General features: G+C 42.8%; 1 long non-coding RNA gene across 2 annotated transcripts; it reads left to right on the top strand.

Moving 5' to 3' along the window:
• The first annotated feature begins 696 nt into the window (after positions 1–696).
• Positions 697–2,847, top strand: LOC147981790 (uncharacterized). 2 transcript variants are annotated; one of them, XR_015599043.1, is made up of 4 exons: positions 697–793; positions 1,360–1,466; positions 1,815–1,928; positions 2,716–2,847. It is a non-coding gene; the product is annotated as an uncharacterized LOC147981790 (long non-coding RNA). The 2 variants fall into 2 exon arrangements; XR_015599042.1 differs by having other exon boundaries at positions 1,360–1,477.
• Positions 2,848–21,051: the final 18,204 nt, after the last annotated feature.

Genomic DNA, 21,051 nt, shown 5'->3' with positions numbered 1-21,051 from the left:
AAATGGAAAAGAGATACCCCAGCCGCAGCCCAAACCCTAGCTCAGATCCCCCTTCCTCCATCTCATTCCCCTCGTCCCTAGCGGCGGCGCACCACTCGTATCTTCCTCTCTCCACCAAACCCTACCCACCAACGCGAGCTCCTCTCCCCTGCACCACTCCTCGCCGCCGCCACCACCACCACCTACGGCGCCCGATCCCGCCCTTCGGTGGCGCCGAGCTCACCACGGTGACCCCATCCTTCCGCTCCTTCCTCTCATCGGGCCAGATCGGGCGCGCGCGTCCTCAAGTCGCCAAGCGCGACCCCCGATTCAGCCGAGGCCACCGTCCGCGCCCGCGTGCCACCACCCACTCCTCCTCGCCTCCCATAGGACGCAGACCCCGCGCCGCTCTTCCTCCGCCCGCCGACCCACCCCGTCCCTGATGCCTCACTCGGCGCCTTCCGCTGCAGGGCCGCCGCGCTCGCAACACCCTCGGCGCCGCACCTCCACCGCCACCTCCGCTGGCTCCTCGCCGACGGCCCCGCCTCGTGCACGAGCGGCCGGAGCACGCCGTCCACCCCGCGCACGCGGCGCTCGACGCGCTCGACGTTTTCGGTAATGGAAGCGCCCGGATCCCTCGGTTTCCTTCTTTGGTTTTTTACTCCATTGATTTTCTTGGCTTCACTGACTGACGGGGAACTGATTTGGGCATTTGCAGATACGGTGCAGGACATCAAGGACCTGGAGCACCCCTACTCGCTGGAGCAGATACGGTGTGTGCTCTCCCAGGAGCCCGTCTCCGTCTCCATATCCGGTACGTATACCTGCAAGAATGTGCTACTCAAGGTTTCTAGTGATTATTAGGAGTTCGGTTTGGGGCTAGAAGGTGCTGCTCAAGGTTTCTAGTCCGTCTCCGTCTCAAGGTTTCTAGTGTTAATTTTCAATGTCAATTTGCTTAGTTGCAGGCATTCTCTCCTGCAGCATCTTGCACTCATCCACCTATGAGCCCTCCAATCTCTTCTTTATGATCCCCTTCCATTATGAGAAGCCAGAATCATTGTGGGTTCGTGGTGGAAATGTAGATTTGCATTCATGATAAGATAATTAGCACAAATGGCCATTTCTCATTGATATCACAGTAGAGATTCAGAGTGTGATCTTGAAAGCACGCTGCATACATAAACACAATTCTGAGTGCCTTTATTAAATAGAAAAATAAGTCACGCGGGTTTGCTTGCTTGTTGGGATTATATTTCCCAGTAGCTTGCTGATCCTACATAACTTCATTCTGTATGCGGATCTGCGACCTTCATGATGCATTTACTTATTGCAAGCGAAGCATCCTATATTATTATCATCCTATATTATTCTTATTGCAAGCCCGAGGTGTCTCCTCATCATCTACAACAAAGGATCCCCATTGCCCGCCACCAGCCTGTAGCAGAGGATCCCCACTCTGTTGGGCACAACACGAACACCCAAAATAGGTAAACAATTGGTAGCATGTACAACATCATCTCCTATCTGCACTGTGCTCTGTCAATTTCTTCAGTCTGTATGTAATATAACTGCAAAACACATCTGAAACTTTGTATCCTATCTGCACTGGAGCCGCTGTTAGTTTCTCAGTAATTTTACCGACATTTAGTAGATTAAATTAATAAAACAAGAATGTTGGTTTGTACTTGGTAACCCCATCTCCTCTCTCATTTTGGGGAGGAATTTCAGTAATAGCTGACAGAGTTCTGAACTTTTAACTGAATTTTCTTCAGTATCCCGCTGGAGGCTGCTGGTTCTTCATGTGTTTGTCTGATGATTTTTCAAATCTCTTGCAGACTGGGGTGTGCAGTACTTCCGCAGGTGCCACGAATCCGGAGCCTGATGTTGCTGCTGAAGAGCAGAGCGATCAAGCTCCCCCAAAGGGACATCTAGAGGGCCTTACTCATCAGGTGAGCTGATGTTTGCCCGAGCGCTTTGAGATGGTAGTTGGTAGTGGGATAGGCTGCTGTCCTCGTTGGGTAGAATGTCTGCCTCGCCCTGATTTGATCTGTGTGTCGTGCCTATGTTTCGATGCTGGTAAGATTGCCAGAATCTAGCAACAGATGCTAATACTGTATAGATGTTGTTGGCCAACTTTTTTATAAACCGAACACCAGTAAGAAAAGGCCTATGCAGTATTGCTTAGTCTATACCTAATACTATACAGATTTTGCAACCTGATATGATCAGCGGAGAATTAAACAGTGGAAGTGCCTGCCAGTAGCACCATGATAACCTTTGCATACTAGTAGCTGCTATACATGTCCATATTTCACCGTGAGTAGTTATTCTAGGCATCGAAGCTGAACCCATCTTCAACAGTTATTCTAAACACAGATTTTGATTTGTGACCTGTTAATGAAGTATTGGTTGGTTGTGAGAACAATGCTTGCGTTTTAGCTACTGCCACTTTGAGCTGTTGTAGCTTGTAGTTATCAATTCCAGCTGGGTTTACATATTGCATTTTTGGAGCAGTCGATCGACATTTCTAAGTTTTTTTGTTATATAAGATGAACAAATGTTATGTTTAAAGTGTGAGCTGACTAGTAATCCTAGAGAGAACCAGCTCCATTTTTGCAAATGTTATGGTACATTATATGGTTTCTTTAGCTATGCGATGCCACACTTATATTTTAATTTTCTGTCTAGTGTAAATTTTGGTTTCGTTCTCAATTTCGGTGCCTCTGGCTGATGCAGGTGCACATGAGTGTTCTGGACGACATGGTCTCCTTTTCGACATGTGCAAGTGTCGGGTGGTGCTTGCCTACATGGTTTACGGCAAGCTGCAGTTCAGGTGGGCACTCCAGCTCTCCCTTCTCATGCTATACATCCAGGTACACTCTTCCATCAGTTCCTACACATACCAATGCCCGCTGGATAAATATCAAGAGTTGATAGCTGATCTCTAGCAAATATAGCTGTGTGTAAGGAGCAGCTGCGTGTAACTTCTTTACTTGGTTCCTCTTTTACAGGAGCTCCAGGCCTAAGAAAGTTGGAAGTGCGAAGACGTGAATAAAAGCGCGAAGCCGTGAAGTGCTACTCAGCAAAGAGTTGTCAGCTCTATTTGACTGTAATATTGTAATATTGTAATAGCTGGTATACCTGGGTTGTAATAGTGTACTGAAATTGTAAGACACTAATCTAGTGTTATTTGACGAATTTCACATGTTCTCTTATTTGTTTGGAATATTTGATTATGAATGTGATTTGATAGTGTGTGAGATGGCAACCTGACCAGTGCAACCCACTTGTGAAATAATATGACTAGTTTGTAAATTTCTTATGTGTGGGATCAATAAATGAGATTAACATGACTAGTGGGACCAGCTCCATAATATATTTTCCAAAAATATATAATCAATAGACTGTAAAAGGCCAAAGCCCAGAGATAAAAAGGCTGAAATATTGGGCTTGGCCCATGTAGCCCAACAGAATTTGTAGGAAAAATAATAATAATAAAAGGTCGAATTGTTGGGCTAGGCCCATGTAGAAAACTGAATTGGACCGAGCTGAATCTTGTGCCACATCAGCTTGCCACGTTGGATGCCTACGTGGCCTGGGGAGGTTGCTAGTGACCAAAATGCCACAGTAGGAATATTTTGGTCATAAACGTCTACGACCATTCCAGAAGAAAGGTCGCTATAGTCAGTTTACGACGGCCAGCTTTTGACCTTATGTTTTTGGTCACAAAAAGGTCATAAATGGAAATTTGTGACCATTCAGTGACCAATAGTGGTGGTCACAAGTTGACATATTTCTTGTAGTGACGGTGCAATTCCTTCAAGTTTCAACAAGCGGTCAAGAAAGAGTGGTGATGTTGAGTTCAGGTAACTCTTATATGTGACGTTCAATATGTGAGTTGTTCACTTTCACGCAGGTTAATAATCGGTGTGTGGTGGCGTTGAACGGATTCTCCGAAAGTTGGGAGTACAACATAGAGTAATGAGGAACTTAATTTTGCTCAAGTATTGACTGTGAAGAAGACTAGAAGGGACTACAGTTGCAGGTGGAGTCACATGGAGTCTGGGAGTAGCAACGGTGCTCATGGTGTATCTCAAGTCCAATGTACATGGAAGTTTGACGCATGGACGAATCCAAGGTGGTGGAGTATATTCGCCAAGGTGAAGTTTGTTAGAGTTGTGTCGAATATTGTGTACAAGGTAGGTTACAGTTGGACTGTGAGTAGTATTGTGTTTAGATAAGATATAGAGTCGTGTCATAATAGGACACTTGTATCCTAGGCCTCTCATATATAGCGGGGATAGACACACGATGTAACCTATGCCAACATAATAGCATAGACACGCGGGGGAGCCGATGGCGTGTGCCGGCGCCCGGGCGGCCAGGGTGCGGTATTGTGACGGTGTCACGGGAAAGAGCAACCGTAGTCAGGCCCCGGGGATATAGTCATGATGGTGAACCTCATTAACAAATCTCGATATCGTGCTCGTGTGATTGCTTGGTCCTCGATAGATCGACGGAACGCCTTGGATTTATTCTAACATGGGCGAGGACACATAGCCTTGGTGGTTGCAGCTTGTTCTTTAGTATGCATGAGTTCGCTGGTTGCCTTGCTCCAGATCATCCGGGAGTTCGAAGAGACTGCTTGTACTTTACTGGAAGCCTTGGGAACTGGAGCGAGTATTCTTTGGTTGATAGATCTTTGCATGAAATTATTGCTGACTACCCAGGGCAAGCAGTACGGAAGGATTTTGTGCCACTGGCTTGGGTCCTTCCAAGCATTTGTTGATGCAGTACAATGTCTATAAGAACTGCCTGGAAGTTCTCAAGGTACATTTGCTCCCCTGTGACTCTTGTTAATGGATTAGTTCTGCTATTTTATATTTGTTAATCAAAATACTCAAGGGGCTTTTTAGCAACAAATGTATTTGAAGTTGTGTATGAATGGATATCCCGCTTACAGTCTTTTTCAAATAGTTGACAGTAATGTTTATCAAATTAGTCTTGGGTATGGTTTGCTTATTCTGTAATTGATGACAGCAACATCTAATGAAAAGGATATTTAGGGAAAGAATGGAGTCCATCACCTCCCTTATTAATAGAACCCCATACAAACTGCTGAGGCAGATTGCAATCTAATTAATTTTCTGATTGGGATTGCGTAGAAAGGCTTGGGTAGTGTGTGGCGCTTCCTTCACTCCTGCAATGAGCGGGAGCTGGAATTTCCCTCAACAATTCGGTGGTGCGGAGGGAAGAAAAGGTGGATACATACTAATAACCAATATGGACAGCCCTTCCCCTTACAGTGTTATTGTCTCTATCTATTTATCTTGAGCACATCAGGGATATGACGCCGCAGAAAACAATGGCATGCACAGAGGGAGTCTTACACTGCATCGAGGTTGCCAAACCCATTCAGAGGGCCAAACTATGGAGTTCACATTATGCCTATAACAAAAGTGTGTGATATTAGTAAGGATTTCTACGAGACGGATTCTATTTGTGAAGCTCGTGAGTCCAATGTAGATACCCATTGTTTAGCTAAGTCATCGCCGCCTCGGAACTTTACTCTTTGTATTTGGACAAGAGAAGTTGGAAGGTTGATGAGAAGTGCCTCTTTTACTGGTGGAAAGAAGCCATTGGTTATATTGTTTTTATATAATTTGTTGTGCCTAGATATGTTTGGAAGATTGTTGCTGTTGCTCTAGATGTTGGATGAATTACCCTGTAAGATGATGAGGCCTGGGTGTTAAATTTTCATTTTAGGGGGGGCCAGGGTTTTTGTTGGAGTTGCAGCGTTACTTGCTTGAGTAATATATGTACCGTGCTAAACCTACTGCTGTTATTTCTGTGATGTTCACATGTGCTGAGTTCTTGGTCTGCCTTGCAGAGGAGAAATTAATCTGGGAAGGTCGCTTCAGGGTCGCCGATTCAGTATGCGTTGCGGTCTGTAGCCTGATGAAGAGAACCATGGCTCTTTTGGCAGGCTGGTAGTCGTTTGCTCTCGTTTTTCTGTACACACGCTTTGTGTGTAAACAAAATAATTCGTGTGTTGAACTGTTGATCAACTTCTATGTTAGCCAATGGTGCGATGGGCATTATTTTGATCTGCTAATAAATGGGGCCCAAAGATGATTCCACTGACATGATACTAGGGAAGGTCTAAAATACTCTAGACTTCCCTGCAGAAAGAAAAATCATTCATAGTGCCAAATGTCAACACATATAGTTAGTGCATTCATATGCAAGAAAATCATTCGACTAGAACATCTCTCGCGTCGTTACTAGTACTCCCTCTGTACGAAAAAGCTTGTCTTTTAAATAAATGTATCTGGCATCAAGTTAGTGCTAAATACATTTATTTGAGGCACAAACTTGGGACAAGTTTTTCCGGACGAAAGAAGTAGGTACTAGTGGGTAATTCTTTGTTCCGGGCGTCGTCGCCGTTAGCCAATGATCGGTGGTCAGTGTGACAATTAATGCTGAACGTGGTGTCAAACAGAGACTTTGTCTCACTTTGGACTGCCAAGGGATGTCAACTGCTTGAGCTGTAGTGCAACCAGCGTTTCGGTGGATCCGCTGGCATTTGTATCTCTCGTCTTGGAGCTAACAGTAGGCAGGCAGAGGCTATATATGTCCATCGTGAGTACCTAGCGTCTTACACAGACCCACAAGGCACAAGCCATGGCGATGATGGCCAACCTCGCCGTAGTGCTTGCGCTGCTCGGCTTCGTGGTGCCTATGTGTGAAGTAGGGTCTGGGTATCCGAACCCGACACCTCCTCCTCTGTTCCCGCCGACGCCTACCCCGACACTATCAAGCCCCCCTCCGCCCACCCCGTCCCAAATACTATCAAAGCCTCTGCCATCCATCCTGATAATTTCAACCCCCCCGTCCACCAAGATAGTATCAAGCCCACCACCCACCCAAATACTATCAAAACCTCCTCCACCCATCCAGATAATTTCTAACCCGCCACCCATTGAGATACTATCAAACCCTCCACCGTCCACCCAGATAATATCAAACCCACCGCCTAGCCAGATACTATCAAAGCCTCCTCCGCCCATCCAGATAATTTCAAACCCCCAGCCAACTGAGATACTATCAAAGCCTCCGCCGCCCACCCAGATAATATCTAGCCCACCACCCACTCAGATACTATCAAAGCCTCCTCCACCCTTCCAGATAATTTCAAACCCCCCACCCACGGAGATACTATCTAAGCCTCCGCCACCCACTCAGATAGTATCAAGCCCGCCACTCACCCATATACTATCAAAGCCTCCACCGCCCATCTAGATAATATCAAGCCCTCCACCCACCCAAATACTATCATGGCCCTCGCTTCCTACCCAGATAATATCAAAGCCCCCACCGCCATAATAGCTAGCAACCCCCGTCGTCCACATAGATAGTATCAAGCCTGATAACTATTAATCATCCACTGTCACCATCATCCTCACCAATTACCATGTCGCCCACCCCGTTACTAGCAAGTCCTCCACCCCCAATGATGAAGCTACCAAGTCCTCCACCACCTATCTCTAAGACTCTTAGTCCTCCATTACCACCGCCAACACCAAGGCCTCCACCACTGGCACATGGCCCTCCAACGCTGACACCTAGCCCATCTGATCGTTAAGACATATGTTGCATTTGGGATGCCATCAGACACAAGTACAGCGGTGAGTTCCAACGCTTAGGTGAGGAATTGACAGAAGGAGATGTTCAAGCAAGATCACAAGGAGCTTGTGTGCTAGTTCACTAGGGCAGCTAAGCAGACCAGTGATTCCAAATTTGTCGACCCTTTAGAATTGAGAATAAGCTCGTGATTCCCCTTATGCTACCCATGTTTCTCCTGTTTCAATGTTCTTTACTTTTGCCTACACCCTTTAATGATAGTATGAATTCTTTGATTATACTTGCACTTGTATCATATTGTTTTCCAACCTTTTCTTTGTTTGACCAAAAATTTGAAGATCGATTGGGTTCCGAACTATTAAGGCCTTCTTCCATGTATTCCATCTATTATTATTAAAAGCACTAACAAAGCATCATGTTTGTCCACGAAAGCGAAAAACTATAGGCACCGTTTGATTTCCCATCATCATTGCGGCATCTCCTACTGTTTATAGAAATTCATAAATCATAATAGATACAATTTATATTTTATATAGAGATTACACCATCTTGTTAGGTGAGGCACGAGGAAATTAATATTCGGCAGATCCGGAGAAACCAAACAAAAACTATGCTTTAAAGTTGACTGACATGCATAGCAGGTCCACAAAATATTCCAGAGATGTCACATAGGTCCTCAAACTATGAAAAGTGTTAGCCAGGTCCTCAAAGGTTCTCAAAATGCAATAAATATGTACATACGTGGCACCTCTGAAATAGACCTACGTGGTACTGCTAAAATAATTTTAGGACCTGGATGACACACATATTGCAGTATCAGGACATATATGACACTTTTCATAGTCCGAGGCTGAATATGACACCTCCGAAATAGTTCAAGGATCTACCATGCAATTCACCCTTTAAAGTTTCTGAAAATTATGAAAAGAATATAGTATGTTTGGGAGGTGATGTTCTACAAGTATATTGGGAGATTATCTGAATGTTTACAAACTATATTACTTTGTGGGTACTTGTTTCTGTTATTTTGCTTATCCCCAAGGTTCACTACTCATATAGTACCAAAATTGGTACTTTGGTACTCCGACGCCTGAATCACATCGGCAAGCATATTATTCGAGTCACAATGGCACATACGGGCACCATTCAAAATCAGTAGTACTTATTTTTTTTGCGATGTATATCATCTTGCACCATTATCACCCTTGTTGTAGTTTTCCTACCGCAACAACTCTTATGTTGCAAGATCTGGATCTGGATCCCTCGAGCGCAGTTGCCTCCTGCATTCCACCCAAGCTCTCGTTCTTTCTATAATTTGTGCAACAACATTTATGTTGCAAAAGTCCTTCCGCAACGTCATCTATGTTGCAAAAAAATGGACACGGATTGGGAGGCAGCCATCCAACCGTAGCCGCATAAATTTTCACAACAGCTCGAACCAACCGGCCGAATTTTGATCAAACCGGATGATTTTTGATATAAACATGGCGAATTTCATTGAAATTAGGATAATTTGTATATAAAACCAGACGATATGTCGTCCGGAATACTAAAAACCTACAAATAAAACATTAATGTATCTTATACTTGACAGTAACCTCGTAGGCCATGCCAGGCTGGCCAGCGGCTCCTCCTCAGTCATCGTGGCCCGACGCGGCATCGGAATTGCAAACTTGGACCGGCGCGTGGCGTTGCGGCTATGATGCCGGCCCAGCTCCTGGTCGACGTACTCCTGTGTCGTCATGACGTCGGCCCTGCCGCTGCCGAGGTAGTGAAGAAAGTGACCGCGCACCTTGGGCATAATCGCGTCAATGCGGCGTAGCGGCCGGAGTTGGTTCCTCATGAACCTACGTCCACATTGAAGCGGCGGTTGTCGAGAGGTCATGTCAGTTAGCGCCCCCTCCCTCCCTCCGATCACATGGCTGCATCAATGCACTAGTAGAAAACAGGGCTTTCGTTCGGGCCTGGCCAGCCCATTAGTCCCGGTTCTGCACGAACCGGGACCCATGGGGTGCATTAGTCCCGGTTTGTGAGCCCAGGGGGCCGGCCGGGGCCTTGTGGGCATTGGTCCCGGTTCGTTTCGACCCATTTGTCCTGGTTCTAGGCACGAACCGGGACCAATGGGCCTCGCTCCTGGCCCACAGCCATTGGTCCCGGTTCGTGGCTTGAACCGGGACAGAAGGTGGAGCTTTAGTCCCGGTTCCAGCCACGAACTGGGACAAATGAGTTGCCTATATATACCCCATCGCCGCAGCAGAGCACTCCACCGTGCTCTGTTTTTTCTGGCCGGCGAGGGGAGGGCATTTGGGTGCTCTAGCTCACCTCCTATGCGCATGAGGTGTTCGATGAAATGTCTGAGCCACACTAGTTAATCTTTCTCCTCTTGAAACTCGACCTTCGAGCTCCATTTTCCCCGAGATTTGTCTAGATTTAGCGGTCCGTCACGTCTCGTCCCCGTCTTCACCGCCATCAATCGCCTGCGCGTATCTCATCGCCGGCACCACCATGGTGAGCCTCTTGTTCTTATCTTCTTTCTGAAAGAAAAAAAGTTCTTACTTCAGATAGATACTTGTCTAATTTTCTTACTTTTATTATTCCTTGTTATTATATAGTGCGATGCTTTTGGTATCCGCCCCCGTCGGCCCTTGTCCTGTCTATGATTCGGATGTGGTATATATTATCTTTTTATAACTATTTGGTTCATTTATTGTTTATGACAATTATGCCGACCAACGTGACATAGATTTTATTTATCTAGGAGGTGGTTGAACCGGAAATTCCAACCAACCCTATTGTCAAGAGGTTAAATTTAGTTGAAGAAGAAAACAATTACTTGAAGGAAAAAATAAAAAATGAGGAGAAGATGATATTGGAGTTGCATGTTGTGGATGTCGTCGATGATCAAAAGATCAAGATGGATGCAATGCGGTTGAAGATTAGAGAGATTAGAAAATATGCCATTCATACCGAGGCTTGGTATCATTATGCAGTTGGATCAATTGTTATATTGGTTGCGATTATGACCGCATTTGTTGTTGCATTGAAATGTTTTACATAATTTCAATGTATGGTTTAATTAGATGCTCTGGAGAGCTATATGTTGTTCAATGAGAACTATGTATGTACTTTGGTTTGAATGAGATGATGAACTTCTATTAATTTGGTCACTTATCTACTTCGAAAGAGATTGTCCGTTTTGTACACGAAGTACATCCAGTTTTTGCCGTAACCCCCTCTACTTTCTTGCACATGCTATGTGGGTCAAATGATGATACCATGCCAACTTTCAACCTTTTCAGAGTACATTTGAAATGCTTTTCAATTTCAGGGTCTTATAGCTCAAAATAATCAGTAAATGCATGAAAAATAACAAATGAAATCCAAAAGGGTTGAAAATTGATGATGTGGCTTTGAATGGTGCATTTTGAACATAGAAAAACTCTGGAGTTCAAATAAGTTCAAAGAAAATGAAATCCCTTTGTAACAGACGAGTTTCCGTATGAAGCATGATACTTCGAAAGAGATTGTCCGTTTTGTATACGAAGTGCATCTAGTTTTTGCCGTAACCCTCTCTACTTTCTTGCACATGCTATGTGGGTCAAATGATGATACCATGCAAACTTTCAACCTTTTCAGAATTCATTTGAAATACTATTCAATTTCAGGGTCTTATAGCTCAAAATAATCAGTAAATGCATGAAAAATAACAAATAAAGTCGGAAAGGGTTCAAAATTGATGATGTGGCTTTGAATGGTGCATTTTGAACACAGAAAAACTCTGGAGTTCAAATAAGTTCAAAAAAATGAAATCCCTTTGTAACAGACGAGTTTTCGTATGAAACCCTGATACTTCGAAAGAGATTGTCCGTTTTGTACACGAAGTGCATCCATTTTTTGCCGTAAACCTCTCTACTTTCTTGCACATGCTATGTGTGTCAAATGATGATACCATGCCAACTTTCAACTTTTTAAGAGTTCATTTGAAATGCTTTTCAATTTCAGGGTCTTATAGCTCAAAATAATCAGTAAATGCATGAAAAATAACAAATGAAGTCAGAAAGGGTTGAAAATTGATGATGTGGCTTTGTGGCTTTGAATGGTGCATTTTGAACACAGAAAAACTCTGGAGTTCAAATAAGTTTTAAAAAATGAAATCCCTTTGTAACAGACGAGTTTCCGTATGAAATCTTGATACTTCAAAACAGATTGTCCGTTTTGTACACGAAGTGCATCCACTTTTTGCCGTAACCCTCTCAACTTTCTTGCGCATGCTATGTGGATGAAATGATGATAGCATGCTAACTTTCAACCTTTTCAGAGTTAATTTGAAATGCTTTTCAATTTTGGCGTCTTATAGTTCAAAATAGTCAGTAAATGCATGAACAATAACAAATGACGTCAGAAAGGGTTGAAAATTGATGATGTGGCTTTGAATGGTGCATTTTGAACACACAAAATGTCAGGAGTTCAAATAAGTTTTAAAAATGAAATCCCTTTGTAACAGACGAGTTTCCGTATGAAATCCCGATACTTCAAAAGAGATTGTCCATTTTGTACATGAAGTGCATCCAGTTTTTGCCATAACCCTCTCAACATTCTTGCACATGCTATGTGGATGAAATGATGATACCATGCCAACTTTTAACCTTTTCAAAGTCAATTTGAAATGCTTTTCAATTTTAGGGTCTTATAGCTCAAAATAATTAGTAAATGCATGAAAAATAACAAATGAAGTCAGAAAGGGTTGAAAATTGATGATGTGGCTTTGAATGGTGCATTTTGAACACACAAAAAGTCAGGAGTTCAAATAAGTTTAAAAAAATGAAATCCCATTGTAACATACGAGTTCCGTATGAAATCTTGATACTTCGAAAGAGATTGTCCGTTTTGTACACGAAGTGCATCCAATTTTTGCCGTAACCCTCTCAACTTTCTTGCACATACTATGTGGATGAAATGATGATACCATGCCAACTGTCAATCTTTTCAGAGTTCATTTGAAATGCTTTTCAATTTTAGAGTCTTATAGCTCAAAATAATCAGTAAATGCATGAAAAATAACAAATTAAATAAATAAGTAATTAGAAACAAAATAATATTAACTTGAATAAAATATATAAGTAGAAACAAAATAAAATAAACTTTAATAACATAAATAGCATTTATGAAACTAAAATTATCAAAGTATTTTCTGTTCAAAACATTATAAGCAACCTCTAGTATTATCGAAACTAAAATTATATAAAATAGATCCAACTAAAATTATCAAAGTATTTTCTGTTCAAAATCATTAAAAGAAAAAAGAACTTTCATAAAGAACTTTTTTTGTTAGAAACTTTAATAGCAAAAAGAATTATCATAAAGTAAAATAAATAAGTAATTAGAAACAAAATAAAATAAATAAGTTTTTTGTTGTAAGTAGAAACAAAACAAAATAAATAAAACAAAAAAGAAAACAAAAAACAGCCAAAAAATAAAAAATATGCCACTTACTGGGCCACCACGGCCTGAATACGACTAGAAACCCATCGATGGGCCAGGATTCAGGCCCGCAGAAGGCCCAGTAGGCCCATCAGGCATAGCAGTGACAATTAGGCCCGTAAGCCTGCAATGGAGAGGAGCTCGAGAGGGGTGCGGCACTGGGGCTTATAAACCATTGCGTGCCCCTCTCAACTAGCGAGGTGGGACTAAACTTTCGACGTGGGCGCAGTAGCACAAGGCCTTTGGTCCCGGTTGGTGCCACCAACCGGGACTAAAGGGGTGCATTGGTACTGGTTCGTGACACCAACCGGTACCAATGCCCCCCCTTTAGTCTCAGTTGATGACACCAACCGGGACCAAAGGCCGCCGCTTCCCGCCCTTTGGGCTGCCAAAAACTGACCTTTGGTCACGGTTGGTGGCACCAACCGGGACTAAAGGTGGCATTGGTCCCGGTTGGTGCCACGAACCGGTACCAATGCTCTGGGTATATAAACTGGACTTGTGAAAATTTCACAATTTCACCATCAGTTCGTGCCTGACGCCGTCGCCGTCATCGTCGCCGCGCCGCCCCTGCCTCCGACGTCGTCGCCGCGCCGCCTCTGCCCCCGACCACGCCGTGGCCGCGCCGGCCCCTGCCCCGCGCCTGAGCCCCTTCCTACGGCCTGCCCCCGTGCGCTGGCGCCCTCGCCTCCCCCGCCGTCGCCATCGCCAGACGCCCCCGCTGTGAGCCGCCGCGTCGGTTCGGGTCTGTTTTTATTTTGTATTAGATTAATTTTTTGTTCATATATATAAAATTTATATTTGTATGTATGTGGCTATATGTAAGTTCAGAGTATGTTTTTATTAGATTAATTTCTTATTAGATTTATTACATTAATTTTTTTGTTCACAGCATGTTTTTGTTCATATATGTATTTTTTTTGTTCATATTCGTATTAATGTTTTTGTTGCATATATGTAATTTTTTCAATGTATATATGTATGTGGTAGCTATATATGCATGATGAGGGGGTGGGGGTCGATATACCCCCTCCCTGATAATTTCAACATGAGGGGAGGTCGATATACCCCCTCCCCGATAACATTTTTTTAGAAAAGTTTTATATATCTACCTAGGAAGAAAGGAAGAAGGAATGAACTAAGAAGAGGAAGAAGAAGAAAAAAAAAGAGGAGAAGAAGAAGGAATAGAGGAGAAGAAGAAAAATAGAGTGTATTTTTTCTTCTTCTCCTCTATTCCTTCTTCTTCTCCTTTTTTTCTTCTTCTCCTCTTTTTTTATTTTCTACTTCCTCTTCTTAATTTTTATCGGTAACTCCGTTCCAAAATAACTTTGACATGATGGGTGGTCGATATATATACCCCCTCTCGACTGTCATAACTTATACCACGGGAGCACCCCCCGGCCCTCTCGCTCGACCAAAACTGTCGAGGACACCCAAACCATAGAAAAAACGATGTCGGTCTCCTACCCCCTCCCGCCGCGCCCCTACCCGACAAACTCTCTCGAGGCCACCCAAATTTACCAAGTTAAAAGAGCGTTGTCGTCGAGGCCACCACATACCCTTGAAGCGTTGTCAAGGCCACCCCAAACACTTGAAGCGGTGCCGATCGAGGGCACCCCAAACCCTAGAGAAGCAGCGTAGAGGCCACTAATTAATATGATTAGCTAGCTAGTTCTACGTTTGCCACTAATATATCCATCTGTCATGTTTGAATAATAATTGCCATGTTGTAAAACTTTGCAGAAACTATGGACCCCCGAGACGAAGCAACAGAAGTGATGTTGGGGGACATAATCGCACACGGAAGTGTGGCCGTCTTGTCGTTTCTCAACGACACCGATGGTCTAGAAGGAGAGGGTGAAGAAGCCGACTACGGTGATCGAACAATGGAGGAGGAAGGACATAATCATGATAGCTCTGGTGACCCAATGCTGGTGCAAGAAGGACACTGTGATGACGGCTCTGGTAACCGAACGGAGTCCGGCCAGGTATATATATTAATTAAGCATGTGCTGACTATAGCTAGCTAATTGATGCATTAATTGTTTTTGGTATGTACACATATATTAATGAACTCTCGTCTTCTTTTTTCTAGCCCTCCGGATCGAGCACAACTTCGGTGAAGAGACGAGGCCCGAAGAAAAAGTTGTGCTCGGATGAAAGGTTTGAGATCATAGAAATCGCGCGCGATGGCATGCCGATTGAACCCATCCGGACCATGCTATTTAGAGACTCTCAAAATAATTGAAGTGAAGCGTGAGAGATCAATAGTTTCTATAAAACGAATCCACCACCGTGCTCTAAAAGATCTAAGTGAACCACATAAAGAAAAATTATAACACTCAAAAGATATAAGTGAAGCACATAGAGCAAAACTACATAGCTCAAAATATATAAGTGAAGCACATAGAGTAAAACTACATAGCTCAAAAGATATAAGTGAAGCACATAGAGTATTCTATCAAATTTTAATTCATGTATGGCTCTCTCAAAAGGTGTGTACAGCAAGGATGATTGTGGCACACTAACAAACAAATACACAAATAATACAAGACTCTCCAAGCAGAACACATATCATGTTGGTGAATAAAAATATAACTCAAAGTAAATTACCGATGGAAGTAGACGAAAGAGGGGATGCCTTCCGGGGCATCCCCAAGCTTAGACTTTTTGGTGTCCTTGGATTATCTTGGGGGTGCCATGGGCATCCCCAAGCTTAGGCTCTTTGCCACTCCTTGTTCCATAATCCATCAAAAGAATTCACCCAAAACTTGAAAACTTCACAACACAAAACTCAATAGAAATCTTGTGAGCTCCATTAGAGAAAGAAAACAAAAGACCACTTCAAGGTACTGTAATGAACTCATTCTTTTTTTATATTGGTGTTAAACCTACTGTATTCCAACTTCTCTATGGATTATAAACTATTTTACTAGCCATAGATTCATCAAAATAAGCAAACAACACACGAAAAACAGAATCTGTCAAAAACAGAATAGTCTGTAGTAATCTGTAACTAACGCAAACTTCTGGAACTCAAAAAAATCTACCAAAATTGGAAGACCTAGACAATTTGTTTATTGATCAGCAGCAATTGGAATCAGTATTTTATCACGTTCTGATGAGTTTTAATAATTCGGGCACTGAACGCAAAGTTTCTGGAAATTACAGCAAGATCAAATAACTATCATCCAAGAAGATCCAATAGGTCTAACTTGGCACAAACACTAATTAAAACACAAAACCACATCTAAACAGAAGGTAGATGGGTTATTTATTCCCTAACAGAAGAAAAACACAAAAAACTAAAAATAAAATTGGGTTGCCTCCCAACAAGCGCTATCGTTTAACGCCCCTAGCTAGGCATAAAAGCGAGGTTAGATCTAGGTATTGCCATCTTTGGTAGGCAATCCATAAGTGGCTCTCATGATAGTTTCATAGGGAAATTTTATTTTCTTTCTAGGAAAGTGTTCCATGCCCTTTTTTAATGGAAATTGAAATCTAATATTCCCTTCCTTCATATCAATAATCGAACCCACCGTTCTAAGGAAAGGTCTACCAAGAATAATAGGGAAAGAAGGATTGCAATCTATATCAAGAACAATGAAATCTACGGGCGCATAATTCCTATTTGCAACAATAAGAACATCATTAATTCTTCCCATAGGTTTCTTAATAGTGGAATCCGCAAGATGCAAGTTTAGAGAGCAATCATCAAAATCACGGAAATCTAGCAAATCACACAAAGTTTTTGGGATAGTGGAAACACTAGCACCCAAATCACACAAAGCATAAAACTCATGATCTTTAATTTTAATTTTAATAGTTGGTTCCCACTCATCATATATTTTTCTAGGGATAGAAACTTTCAACTCAAGTTTTTCTTCATAAGATTGCATCAAGGCATCAACAATATGTTCGGTAAAGGCTTTCTTTTGACTATAAGTATGTGGAGAATTTAGCACGGATTGCAACAAGGAAATACAATCAATTAAAGAGCAACTTTCATAATTAAATTCCTTGAAATCCAATATAGTGGGTTTAGCAACATCTAGATTTTTATTTCTTTCAATCCCACTTTCATCAATTTCATCATAAAGATCTAAATACTCCGAATTTTTGGAACACCTTCTAGGTAAAGGAAGATCATATTCAGTTTCATCAAGATTCATATTGGAAAGGAAATATTTGATAGGGGTTACAACAATAACTTCTAGATCTTCATCTTGATTTTCATAGGAATTGGAAGAGCACGCTTTAATAAAGGCATCTTTGGAAGCACGCATCCTAGCGGTTCTTTCCTTGCACTCATCAATGGAAATTCTCATGGCTTTGAGAGACTCATTGATATCATTCTTAGGAGGAATAGATCTAAGCTTTAAAGAATCAACCTCAAGAGAAATTCTATCAACGTTCCTAGCCAAATCATCAACTTTAAGCAATTTCTCTTCAAGCAAAGCATTAAAATTCTTTTGTGAATTCATAAACTCTTTAACACTATTCTCAAATTCAGAGGGCATCTTATTATAATTTCCATAAGAGTTGTTGTAGGAATTTCCATAATTATTAGAAGGATTACTAGGATATGGCCTAGGATTAAAATTCCCTCTATACGCGTTGTTACCAAAATTATTCCTACCAACAAAATTCACATCCATAGATTCATTGTTATTCTCAATCAACGTAGACAAAGGCATATCATTAGGATCAGAAGAAACACTCTTAGTAGCAAATAATTTCATAAGTTCATCCATCTTTCCACTCAAAACATTGATTTCTTCTATCGCATGCACTTTTTTATTAGAAGATCTTTCAGTATGCCATTGAGAATAATTAACCATAATATTATCTAGGAGTTTAGTAGCATATCCTAAAGTGATTTCCATAAAAGTGCCTCCCGCAGCCGAATCTAAAAGATTTCTAGAAGCAAAATTCAATTCGGCATAAAAATTTTGTATAATCATCCACAAATTCAAACCATGAGTAGGGCAATTACGTATCATTAATTTCATTCTCTCCCAAGCTTGTGCAACATGTTCATGATCAAGTTGCTTAAAATTCATAATGTCGTTTCTAAGAGAGATGATCTTAGCGGGAGGAAAATACTTAGAGATAAAAGCATCTTTGCACTTGTTCCAAGAATCAATACTATTTTTAGGCAAAGACGAAAACCAAGCTTTAGCACGATCTCTAAGCGAAAAAGGAAATAGCTTCAATTTAACAACATCATTATCGACATCTTTTTTCTTTTGCATATCACATAAATCAATGAAGCTATTCAGATGAGTAGCGGCATCTTCACTAGGAAGGTCGGCGAATTGATCTTTCATAACAAGATTCAACAAAGCAGTATTGATTTCACAAGATTTAGTATTGGCAAGAGGAGCAATCGGAGTGCTAAGGAAATCATTATTATTGGTATTGGTGAAGTCACACAATTTGGTAGTATCTTGAGCCATCGCGACAAACAAGCAATCCAACACACGAGCAAACAAAAGGCAAGCGAGAAAAAGGTAAACGGAAAAAGAGAAGGAGAAGGAGAAGGAGAAGGAGAGGGCGAATAAAACGGCAAGGGTGAAGTGGGGGAGAGGAAAACGAGAGGCAAATGGCAACTAATGTAATGCGAGAGATAGGGATTGTGATGGGTACTTGGTATGTTGACTTTTGCGTAGACTCCCCGGCAACGGCGCCAGAAATTCTTCTTGCTACCTCTTGAGCTTGCGTTGGTTTTCCCCGAAGAGGAGAGGATGATGCAGCGGAGTAGCGTAAGTATTTCCCTCAGTTTTTGAGAACCAAGGTATCAATCCAGTAGGAGGCCATGCTCAAGTCCCTCGTATCTGCACAACACGATAGCTACTCGCAACCAACGCGATTAGGGGTTGTCAATCCCTTCACGGTCAGTTACGAGAGTGAGATCTGATAGATAGTATTTTTGGTATTTTTGGTATAGAGATGCAAAGTGAAAAGTAAAAGGCAAAGTAAAAAAGCAAAGCAAGATTAAAGTGATGGAGATTGATATGATGAGAATAGACCCGGGGGCCATAGGTTTCACTAGTGGCTTCTCTCAAGAGCATAAGTATTCTACGGTGGGTGAACAAATTACTGTTGAGAAATTGGCAGAATTGAGCATAGTTATGAGAATATCTAGGCATCATCATGTATATAGGCATCACGTCCGTGACAAGTAGACCAAAACGATTCTGCATCTACTAGTATTAATCCACTCATCGACCGCTATCCAGCATGCATCTAGAGTATTAAGTTAAAAACAGAGTAACGCCTTAAGCAAGATGACATGATGTAGAGAGATAATTCATGCAATATGAAATAATCCCCATCTTGTTATCCTTGATGGCAACGATGCAATACGTGCCTTGCTGCCTCTTCTGTCACTGGGAAAGGACACCGCAAGATCGAACCCAAAGCTAAGCACTTCTCCCATGGCAAGAAAAACCAATCTAGTAGGCCAAACCAAACTGATAATTCAAAGAGACTTGCAAAGATAACCAATCATACATAAAAGAATTCAGAGAAGATTCAAATATTATTCATAGATAGACTTGATCATAAACCCACAATTCATCGGTCTCAACAAACACACCGCAAAAACAAGATTACATCGAATAGATCTCCACGAGAGAGGGGGAGAACTTTGTGTTGAGATCCAAAAAGAGAGAAGAAGCCATCTAGCTACTAACTATGGACCCGAAGGTCTGAGGTAAACTACTCACACTTCATCGGAGAGGCTATGATGATGTAGAAGCCCTCCATGATGACGGCCCCCTCCGGCGGAGCTCCGGAACAGGCCCCAAGATGGGATCTCGTGGATACAGAAAGTTGCGGCGGTGGAATTAGGTTTTTGGCTCCGTATCTGTTCGTTTGGGGGTACGTATGTATATATAGGAGGAAGAAGTACGTCGGTGGAGCTTTGAGGGGCCCACGAGGCAGGGGGGCGCCGCCACCCTCGTGACCGCCTCTCTGATGCTTGGCGTAGGGTCCAAGTCTCCTGGATCACGTTCGGTGAGAAAATCACGTTCCCGAAGGTTTCATTCCGTTTGGACTCCGTTTGATATTCTGTTTCTTCAAAACACTGAAATAGGCAAAAATATGCAATTCTGGGCTGGGCCTCCGGTTAATAGGTTAGTCCCAAAAATAATATAAAAGTGGAAAATAAAGCCCAATATAGTCCAAAACAATAGATAATATAGCATGGAGGAATCAAAAATTATAGATACGTTGGAGACGTATCAATCATCGTCTTCTTGTTTCTTGTCACGGCCCCGGGCAGGCCTCTCTCGCTGGTTGTCCTTGCCGCGGCGGCCTCCTTGGCCGCCACGCTTCTTGGCGGATCCCTCAGCACCATCCTGGTCCTTCTCCTTGTCCCACCTCTCGTACTCAGCTTTTTGCTTCTCAGCAAGCAGCTCGACTTGTCGGCAGTTCTGGAGGTCGTGGCCATTGGTGCGGTGGATCTTGCAGTATTGGTTGCCGGAGCTTCCTGGCTTGTCGGTAGCCGCCAAGGCCCGGCAGGCGGCGCACCCGGCAATCTCCTTGCCGGGGGCGTCTTCCTTGAAACTTCTTGGCAGCGCTGGTGTTGTCAGATCCTTCAACGGCAAGCACGGCCTTGCCTTTGCATTTCCTGTTGCGACGTCGGCCCTTCTTCGTCGGGGTGGCGGCGTCTTCATCGGTAGTGTCGGTTTCCGCACCAGTGTCTTTGCCGGGGTACTTCCTTCCCTCTTCAGCCCGGGCGCATCTATCAGCCAGAACGTAGAGCTCGGCCACATCCTTAACCTTGGTCATCGCCAGCTCTTCGCGCATCTTGCGGTTGCGCATGTTCTAATGGAACGCGCTGATTACGGCGGCGGGATGAACGTCGGGGATGTTGTATTGCACCCGGCTGAATCTCTGGATGTACTTGCGCAGGGTTTCCCCTTCCTTCTGGGGGATGAT

The sequence above is a fragment of the Triticum urartu genome, chromosome 3A (genome assembly GCF_056163025.1).
Source record: "Triticum urartu cultivar PI428250 chromosome 3A, HENAU_Tu73, whole genome shotgun sequence".
Lineage (NCBI taxonomy): Eukaryota > Viridiplantae > Streptophyta > Magnoliopsida > Poales > Poaceae > Triticum > Triticum urartu.
Note: the sequence above shows the minus strand (reverse complement) of the source record. Positions and strands in the feature narration are given on the sequence as shown.